The sequence below is a fragment of the Teleopsis dalmanni genome, chromosome 2 (genome assembly GCF_002237135.1).
Source record: "Teleopsis dalmanni isolate 2A chromosome 2, ASM223713v2, whole genome shotgun sequence".
Taxonomy (NCBI): domain Eukaryota; kingdom Metazoa; phylum Arthropoda; class Insecta; order Diptera; family Diopsidae; genus Teleopsis; species Teleopsis dalmanni.
This window is the reverse complement of record NC_051847.1, coordinates 30,363,543-30,373,632: the sequence shown is the minus strand read 5'-3', so window position 1 is coordinate 30,373,632 and position 10,090 is coordinate 30,363,543.

Here is a 10,090-nt window from a genome sequence, read left to right as displayed (position 1 = left end):
TGAATTTAGATTGCAATAGGTCTGATATAGTACCAGAAAGCCGTCTGGTAACTATAGTAGTAGTTTGAAATTTATTTTCAATTCTTGAAACCGATTTGATTAATTTAAAAAGACGTCACAAGTACTCTTTAATCATTCGGTAAACATTTGTGATGTCAACAATTTATTTATCCTGAACAATATAATTCAACAATGATGACTTTTTTCTCCTCAGAAACAATTACGCAATTAGCATTTCCATTAACTACGTATAATATCTAAGCTCCTCCACAAAAAGCCTTTCACCATAGTCCACTTAAAATTAATTTAATAGCATTGAAATATCCTAGCCACCCACAAAACAACTCAATTACCATTAATGGCACTATTTCGTTGTATCCATAAAGATCATTCCGTACTTGCAATGCCACATTTCAACTGAAATAATGAGCACCTCATAGACAACCAAGTCACATACAAATGAAGCCAATAAATCGATTGGTACTTGTCATTGGAGCAGCTTTCAACGATCAATCATTCGTGAGTGCAACTACAATAACTAAGCTGCACGCCAACCGAAGTAGCAAAGTGGAGGCAACTTGGACAAAACTGCCACAATGCACCAACTCTGAATGCATCGAGGTGCTACCGCAATTTACGGTTGTTCATGTACAAATAATCAATGAGATATTGACTAATAATAATTCACTTTGTACGATGACTGTAAATGAGAAACCGCCATTGATGATAAATGATTCAGAAGTGAGACTTAAATTTATAACGAATTCACTGACAAGTTATGGGGTTGTGAAGAATTTGTACTATAGATACGAGTATATGAACAAATGTGTCGCCGTTGCGCTAAAATTTGAATTTCAGTTCAAATACAATTATTAATGATATAATTCTTTTATTTTTAATTTGTTAAATAAATATGTTTTTTAATACTCAGCATAGAATCCATCCAAACAAAGACCAGTCAAATTCTTTCAAATGGAATATTTATCTAGATAACAATACTCTATGTGAGATATTTAATATTTATTTGAATTATACTGGCATGTCTTCAAGTTCAATTTTTAAATTAGTTCTAATTATTCTATTTTAAAATTTAAAGGATTAACTCAAGTGAAACTGAGAAACTCAAGCCGATATAAACCGTCGATTTGATTAAGACTATAAAGGGTTATCCATTTCGTAATCCTCATTTGGCAACACTATAGCAGTGACATAGATCAAGCAAACCTACTATCAAATAAATTACACATTGTGTTTCAGGTTTGATATTCTAATAGTGGTATAGTGATAATAGTGGTTTATTTGGCTAATATGTCAACAAATGCAATTATAGAATCTGGGGCAACTAAGATTCATATATAAGTATCAAACGACAATTGCGTTCACAAAAACTTACTATATAGTGTGAGTTTTGATCTAAAGATCTGTTACGGTCGTATCTTTTTTGAAAATGACAGAGATGTGGCTTAAATCCTCAATTCTGAATACAACCATATGTTGTGAAATTGAAGGTATGGATTTGGAAGATGTATAATTTCAACTAAACTCAGTCGTGTGTCATGTCTTTTTTGGCCTCGTTGCACACCAATTTTCCGGGACGTATGATTTCTCGTTTTATGGTCACGCTATTGTCAGTTATTTACCCTATATAAATTATCTTATGGTTTTGTTCTAAAAGTAACCCACTAAGCAAATTGTCCATAAAGCAACAACAATTTCAAGTTGAATCAACATATATCAAGTAAGACGGCACGATTGAAATTCAATTCATGACATTTGCAGTCATAAAATTTTATACAGATAAGTAAATATATTGAAGCACCGGTATTAATGAATGTTTAGCTGTACCCGAAATAACTAAAAGATCAAGCAAAAAATTTTTTAAATTAGAAATTTAATTATTTAGTTTTTCAATATAGGACTAATTTTCACTTAAATACTCTTATATTCTATATCATCTAACATATAAAAAAATTTTTTTAAAACCTGATGATGAATATCTCATGAATATCTCGTCCTCTCTCCACTAAGTGTTTCCTAACCAAATGACATTAAAATAGAAGCAAAGTTTCTTTGCAAGACAAAAAGTGCTTGGAAGGATAATAATCAGATTTCTTTTATTAACTCAGACATAAGTTATATTAAATAAAAAATCATTGGCCTGGGAATTATTTAGTATTGATACCAAAAGAAACCTCAAAGGAACTCTATATAATTAATTTTATGTCTACTTTAATAAGCTATATAGATTAAGCTAGATAAAATAAATATATATATATAATAAGCTATATAGATAAATAGTATTAATATAATAGATAGTATTAATAATAATAATAAGATAGTATTAATAATAATAATAGATAGTATAGATAGTATTAATATATTAGAATAGATAGTATTAATATAATTAAAATATAATTTAATTAATAAATTATACCTAGTCTTCGTTATTTACTATCATAAGTTTTTTTCTTTTTTATTTATTATCAATATCATTTAACTTTTTTCTCATAAAATCTCTTGGAATCCGATAAAACCACACCGGCGACCAAATGCCAAGACAAAAGTCATCAATCAAAATCAGAATTTTAATTGAGTGGACAACGGCTTATATGCTTTGGTGGGATGTCCCGAAGTCTTCGAATAAATGTAAACGATATGCTTAAGATTGCAACTTAAGCCAAGAGTGAACAGTGGTAAAGACAAGCCGTTCCACTAGGCCAAGTGTCGCGTAAATGTGTGAATGCAAGTGACAAATTATCGCTAATAAAATACGTTTTCATGTTCATGAGCAAAAAAAAGAACGTGCCTGGCAACATTATTAAATTGTTTAGTGGGATATTTATAAGCTTCAGACCGCTGTTTAAACGTATGTACCATAGTGGAACGCACCACTCTGCACATTCTAGAAGAACTGACAAATTGCTTTCTTTGACATTTGACACCGTAATTCTGTCTTTGGCAAATTACTTCTCTTGTACGACAGGCGTGAAAAAAAAGAATTTGAGCCAACGGTTTGGAGTCTATGCATTACAGAACAAATCGTTTTGCATGATATTGTGAAGGTATCACTGATATGCATGGACAATACTTGTATAGTTTTAGTTATACTAGCAATGGATAAGTGAATTAAATTTTTATGAAAATGGAAATCCGTCAAAGTGCTAGTGGATATATCATATATAATAAAACAAATTTATTAATACATACCTTGATATAAAGTAATTAAACTTAGTCAAATCAAGCAGAGGTAAACATATTTTTGCATAAATATCTGAAAAATAATTGCTATTCACAACAGTTATTTTTAAAAAATCTTGCATATTTTAGCGCTTTTGAATTTATTGCAAGAGGTTAACATACCTGTCGTTGCAATGTAACATTTCATAGAATAAATGGGAAAATAAGTCAACATCACAGATCACAACATCAAATTAAGTTAACTGAATTCCTTATTTGCATATAAAATCTGAACTGTACAACCCTTGTATTAGGCATATAGAAACTCGAATACTTAACAATATAAGTAACGTACACATTTACTTAAGTTACTTGAAGTTTTGATCTATAAGACTTGGTCCACTCTCTTTTGTCGGCGATCTTTTTATGCGAATTGATATGTAGTCCACCTCACATGTCACTGCCCAACAGACTTGTCAGTTTAGATCTACTTGAATGTGGGGCCAGATCTTCTTAAAGAAACGCCATTCGTGTGCTAAATTCTGCGACTTCTACAAGTCTGATACATGGGAAGTATCTCATCCGTGCTAGCACAACCAGACATTATTTGTGCTTAGGATAACTTTGATGAATACTTTCAACAAAGTGCCGTATTTTGGGAGTGCCGTACCTTTTTAAAGAGACGCCATTCTTGTGCTAAATTCTGCGACTTCTTCAAGTCTGGTACATGGGAAGTATCTCATCCGTGCTAGCACAACCAGCCAGTATTTGTACTTGAGTGAATTTTGACGAATACTTTCAACGAAGTGCCGTGTTTGAGGGTAGTTTTCAAATTTTAAAGTTAAGTGAAAGATTTTAATTCCACTAGATTTTAGACAAAGAAGCCTTTTCCTTGAAATTTCATAAATTTCATAAATTTCATAAATATTATTGATCAGCAGTGAAGCATAAATCTCTTTCAGTAATTTCCAGTAACTATTTGCTGGTATTTCAAAGCCATCCATCTCTTCTTTATTATTTGTTCATTGTTTCCACAGAATGTATGCGATTAAATAAAATTTCCTATGGAAATAGGAAATATAAGTACAGATTAGTTGGTTAATGACATTCCATTTTTATAGTGCTCCTCAAAGTTGTAATAAGTCCTCTTCAAAATAACTCCATACCATTTGAATTTAGAGATATAGATTTTTGCTTTTAAAACTCATACACATCATTAATCTACCTCTTTAATCATCACATTTAAAGCCTCCCAGCTCTATTTATTTATTTGATCACTGTTTTAATGGAATATAAGTAATTTGTATTAGAAGTGTACAAACGGATTATCTAGTTATATATTTTTTTTTAGGATTTATACGATTTTTGCATCGTTTGTTCAAGTGATCCAATCGCTTTTGGGACAGTGCAAATTGAAATATTTTATAGCCAAGGTAGATTCTTTTTAAGGAAATACCTAATATTTGGTACTTTAATGGTTCCATGCAATTATAGGTCTTCAGAGTTCCTAAAACTCAAATAAAATGAAGGAATAAAACAAAATCAGATTATACAATCAATAATTTCATAGAAAACCTTTGATTTTCACTACTATAAAAGTGATTTGTTTTTAAATAATTACATATTAAATTATTCTATTAATTAAGACTGATAGCAGTAACAATTTTAAAAACAAATTTATATTAATAAAATTTATTAACAATAATTTATATTAATGCCTTGTTTGGATACTTCCTCATAAGGGCTTATCTGTTTACATTGTGGATGGCGCCTATTGTGTGTAAATTAATTTTCTACAATAAAAAGATTATCGTGTTCACAATAACTCATAAACCCACTTGAGGCTTTGAAATGATAGGCTAGTAAGCCAGTAAGCAACTCAGATGCACCTACGATATACGGAAACGAACATAAAACCTGAACAAATTTTTCATAATTAGATCAAATTTAGATAAAATCTGAAATAAAAAGAAAAATATGAACATCATTTTTAATGTTGGTTGATGTCAGATATAACAAAAAGGTGCGATCTCACAACTCCGGTCATTGCAGAGCATTGTGCAGAGCAGTGATCATATTTCATCATTTTGAATTCTATGCTGAAGCTCTGGCAGTTGTGGAAGAGCAGAAATGCTGATTGATATATCGATTTAATTTTATTACAACTTAAATGGAATGTGTTGGAGTTGCTGATGTGATATGATGCGGCGGTATGATATGTGGCACCAACCATTGTCGCAAAGCTCAATCGTAGGATCGCTAAAGAGCTGTGGTGATCGAGGTGATCGAGGTGCTGAATTGCTGAAACGGTGAAGCGGTGAAATGGTGAAGTGGTGAAGTGGAGCTGTTAGTGTCGCTTAGACATGTGCATAAATCTTGCACGCATGTTTATTTCAAATGTTGTTGTGTTAAATGGAAACACAAATAGCAGAGCAAAATAAATATTAAAACAACAACAACAACCACAACAACAAAAATACAACAAGAACTCAGTAAAATACCACGCATTTAACTTTGAAATATCAATAAATACTAAATATTGTAAAATAAAAATAAAATGCAGGAAAAAGAATTTTTAGAGTACGACAAGTAAAAGACGAGGAGAAGATACGAAGAGGAGAAGAAACCTGGAATGCATTTTTTATGCAACAAGCCAACCGAAAAAGATGGCAAACATAACCGCAGACAGAACATTCACAAGTTCTTGGTAAAGAATCAAAAGTTAACGTCAACATTTCGGTTCTCATATGTTAATGGCCGGTCGATCGAACGTCGATACCAACGAAAGTATAACGCATAGGAGGCACGTTTGGCATGTCTGCCTGGGACCAGCGACACTCAAGCCGGCGTTTAAGATGACAAAACGTTGCTGCTGCCACAGCGACTTGTGTTGGATTCCTGTATTTGGTCGTTTTGTGTCCAATTTTTCACTTAAAAAGTTTGAGTTACGGCGGCAATTTTGAAAAGAATTTTGCCGACACAACGCAACTTTAACGCACAAAAGTCAGCATTGAAATTATTTCCTGTTAAAAGGCTACGCATAAAGGTGGCTGGCAGCCAGGCCAGAACGACGAGGCATTTGCTTAGCAAAAATCCACCTGCTTCACCGTTCATTTTGGCCAGAGAGTTGATATGAAATTAAAAAAGGTTAATGGCGTATTAAAAACTTAATTTTTAATTAAAGAAATCCAAAGTCCATAGAACAGTTAAGATCTGCTTTATGCTAAGTTTATGTCCTTAGAAGTGCTAAAAAATAACAAATGTAGGGATGCTTTTGTGTGTGGTCCACATTGAGACAATGGCTTCATGGAATTTTAATTATAAATTCTACAATAGGACAGCTACTATGTAATCTATATGACAGTGGTGCTGAAAAATACTACAATAATTATTAACTTCTGCTCCAAATACAATTGCCATTAAGTTCATTATGTTATACCAAATGAAACAACTCACTCATGAATTGTTTAAAAATGATCGATCTCTTCAACATTATCGTTGAGTTAGACTAGACGTAAAAACTCGCTAGTACACATAAAAAAAATAAAATTTTTCACCGTCGATGTAACTGTGAAATACTAGAAAGAAAAGCATCTCAATCTCAAGCGTTTCTTCATTTTTATGCAATCTATCTTTACGACAAAAAGCAGTAAATTACAACAACAAAATTTTTAATTATTTTTAATTAATTAAATTTTTAGCCGACCATAAGGCTGTTTCGAGTATTGCCAAATACACATCATCAGTGGTTTTGGAATTATTTTTTATTATTATTATTCTTATTATTCTAAAAACTATTCGTAAATAATTTTTTAAGACTCAACCAAGGGTTGAACTCGTGCCCTACCACATTTGAAGCTAAAATGGTCAAGATGGTCAACCAGAAATTCCATTAATTAAAATAGTCATCACTTGTTGTTGTAGTCATTACTTTTCAAAACCTCTTCATTAAATACTTTACTTTTTACTAAGAAATATAGTCACTACAGTCATATTGAAGTTAAAATCAAATTTAATTACTTATTTATTTTTTTATGAGAGTATTTCAGTGCATATATTTCAATCATTATAAATTTATAATCACAATATTTCTCTTTATGAACTGGTGTAACAGTGACGCAGAAGACTTTCACACTCTGTTTATTTATACATATAACTATTGCTATGTTACACAATTACTAAACATATTATTGTGTCCATCACATTATTGCTTAAAGCCAAAAAAAAAAATATTTACTTCATAAGAACGGTCATGCTGCTCTCCAGAGCTAGAATATACCTCTGCAAAACAGAATACAACAATGTAACTTAAAAGGGTAAATGTAATTTTTATGTGCTTAAAAAAGTAACTATAATAACTATATAATAACTATATAAAATTGTGAAAATTTCTTTAAATCCTGGTCAAATACATCATTACTCAGACAAACCAAAGTCTTGAACAGACAAAATATCTCTAATAGATGACACTTTAATATACTTGTTCAACTTACCAGAAAAGTTACAGAAAAAGTATCGGATCATCTATTTTTGATCAATTAAAAAATCATAAAAATAGTTGATTGGATTTCTGATATGCTTTAAACTGTCATATTGGACCTCTTTATATTCGAAAATCGTTTACTAATTTTTCAATCCTCCGATTTCTTTCAAAAAATTATCAAGAATACACAATTGAGTTGGGTCTGAGATAGTTTTTAAACTGTCCTATTAGATCTCTTTATATTAAGAGGTATAAAGCTCTGTTAGCCATATTTTTTTAACCATTTCGCCATGCTTTTATCTCTAACTAATTCATTGTTTTTGCCCAGAGAATCGTTTACTAATTTTCCAAACATCCGATTTCTTTCAAAAAATTATCAAGAATACACAATTGAGTTGGGTCTGATATAGTTTTTAAACTGTCCTATTAGATCTCTTTATATTAAGCGGTATAAATCTCTGTTAGCCATATTTTTTTAACCATTTCGCTATGCTTTTATCTCTAACTAATTCATTGTTTTTGCCCAGAGAATCGTTTACTAATTTTCCAAACATCCGATTTCTTTCAAAAAATTATCAAGAATACACAATTGAGTTGGGTCTGATATAGTTTTTAAACTGTCCTATTAGATCTCTTTATATTAAGAGGTATAAATCTCTGTTAGCCATATTTTTTTAACCATTTCGCCATGCTTTTATCTCTAACTAATTCATCGTTTTTGCCCAGAGAATCGTTTAGCACGAAGAGGTTATTTTGATAGATTATGAGCTCAGATGCAGATTTGGGTGGAATTACGGCAATTCAATCTTACTGACTAATATATTGAACGATGTTTTTATATTCTTAAATGTATTTGAATTAAGTTTTATTGCGAAATTGTATTTGAAAATATTTAAATGGTATACGCGACCACAATAAATAATTATGGTAACCGAGTAAAATGTTAATAGTGCAAAATGCAACAATAAAACATTATTCGAAATGCTTTCCAGTGTTATTATTGCCGTTTTCAGTTGGTAACTTCGACGGGTAACTTGCTCAATTCTGATATACATTTTGTGCAGTTTTTTCTTTTGATTGTTAAATCTCGAGGGAAATGTATAACACTCGAGGTTAGTTTATAACACTCTAGATATTTTGTTAGAGTAGCAAGTTTACTCTAAAATTGACAGCTGTTTTATATGACTTGTTAGGTAAAGAGTTACTTGTATTATATTAAGGAATAAAAATAAAAAATATAAAAAAAAAATATTGAGGAAAAATATAAATCCCTATTAAAATAACCACAAAAACAATTGTGTTAGTCCAAAAACCTTTGATTGGGCAATAACACTCGACAGATTGAGAGTGAATGTATGTACTTGGTTACCAAGCGAATACTACTATTAACAAAAACCCTTTAAATTTAATAGTAAATAAATGATTTTTAAAATAGTTTTATGTATGAAGTGTATTAAAATTTCAGCAAAAATGAGAGAAAAAAAATTAATTTTTTATGTTGATATGAAAACTAATAAATCTATATAAACCGCAAAACAATGCGCAACACGCTTATACTCAATAAAACTATTATTTTATCCAATATATTTAATACATAGTATATTGTGGATAATGTATATGTTTATTATTTCGATACTTAAATGAATTTGCATACAACCGTCATTAATCATAACTGACATTTTTATTTATTTTGCTTATACGGCTAATCAATATAATTACATATTTTAAAAATTATAAAAATTCTTATTAAAACTATTAAGTCCCACATGCATAGCTTTTAATTTATTTTAATTCACTTGTAAATCGCAAAGATAAAGACTGACTTTATTTAAACGAAAAATGTTTATTTGCATTGCAAATTGTGGATTTGAGATTTCAGATACATAATTAGTCAAATTGACAGCAATAAATCTATCATAAAATGCCAAAATGACATTCCATCGAACTGTTGACAAGTCTTAAAAGAGGCATTGAATTTACTGTCACGATTTGCGACTACTAAGGCTGCTTACCACTAACCACTAACAACTTCAACAGCAACGAGCCGAACAACAGCAATTGCACCAACAACAACAACAACAACAGCTGTAGCGTTAGCAACACTTCACATGCAAGGCAACAAGTTGCTATGTTTTTGACTGACATTAGAAAAATGTAAACAAAAGTTGAAATAGCAAATGAAATGGCTTGACTTAATGGGACAGTAAGGCAGAAAGCCTGAGAGGCTGAAAGACAGAACGGCATATGGAGGAAAAAAAAACTAAAAACGTTGCAAACTAATTTATGCAACATGTCAATCGAACACTTCAAATGATAAATTGACACATTGGCCAACTTAGGAAAGGCACATCAATTTGCAATCAATCTACAGGAGCCGCAGGCCATGGGCCGTACCCATACTGACAACATCAATAACAGGAGTGCAACAAG